This window comes from Aplysia californica, unplaced genomic scaffold (genome assembly GCF_000002075.1).
Source record: "Aplysia californica isolate F4 #8 unplaced genomic scaffold, AplCal3.0 scaffold00022, whole genome shotgun sequence".
NCBI classification, from domain to species: Eukaryota; Metazoa; Mollusca; class Gastropoda; order Aplysiida; family Aplysiidae; genus Aplysia; species Aplysia californica.
In genome coordinates this window covers 1,749,404-1,750,481 of record NW_004797292.1, presented here as the reverse complement: position 1 = coordinate 1,750,481, position 1,078 = coordinate 1,749,404, and positions in this window count along the sequence as shown.

Genomic DNA, 1,078 nt, shown 5'->3' with positions numbered 1-1,078 from the left:
CGTCATAGTATATAGGGTACTTCGTCGTGCGGCCGGATATCAGGGTTTAATGGGAGTATGGATCACGAGCAAGTAATACACATGATCTTTATAGGCTTGGAGCTTGCACTTAGAGCGTTTTTCTTTGGTAACCTCTTGTGGTCCTGCTCTCTCGGCCTTTGTGCGCAGAAAGAACATAAACGACATAAAGGCACATTGCGCAGACTGTCGCTCTCACTAATTGTTCATTTTTGTTTGAAGAGGTAGCTACGCGAAGTACTGGATAAATCCGAAAGTTAGAGATAATGATTGTAAAAAGAAAATGTCTCCGGGTTCTTTGGCAAGAGATTAAGAAAGAAGTGATCGCTTAGATAAAAGAGCAGCTGAAAAACACGCCGTATTAGTGCTGTTGCTGAACAAAAAACTGGCACTTAATGCTTTTGGGTGTAGCATACTTGTAAGTGAGGTTGATTCACGAGAGGAGAGTAGCATGGATAACTTGCTACCTTAGATTACAAAGTTCTATCTGCTCAGTACCTAGTTGTAAGAGAAGTGATGTAAAAAAAATTGAGTTTCACAGCATGTGTAGCTTTTTTCGAGTGCAATCCTTTGAATATCTTGATAACGACTCCAAACGATCTTACAATTTTGATACAGCATATAAAACATTTATTTGTTTCTGACCCCGTGGTCCTAGTCACTCAAAACGACCAAAAATGTCAGATAAAACTTTTTAATTCTGAGGAAGCGAACTGGTACCCATATAAAAATACATTCCCACGCGAATGTTACTGAAAAACATCGATTAAAAACACAAAATACGACAATTTTCAGTTTGGAGGACTCTTTAGCTCCAAATTTTGGCAGCCATTTTCTCGCTAAATTCATCACTGAAACCAGACGACCTCACCTCCTTCAATGGTAAATATTTTGACTTCTATTCCAGACAGATGGAAATTTATTTTATTAGAAGCAAGGCAAATGAAACAGCTTTTCACATGATACCAATAACTCATAACTCCACATGCCCAAAAATTGACGAGCGCCTAATTCCACTGCGTCGTGACACTAAATGAAATAAATCCCCCCCCCCCCCCCA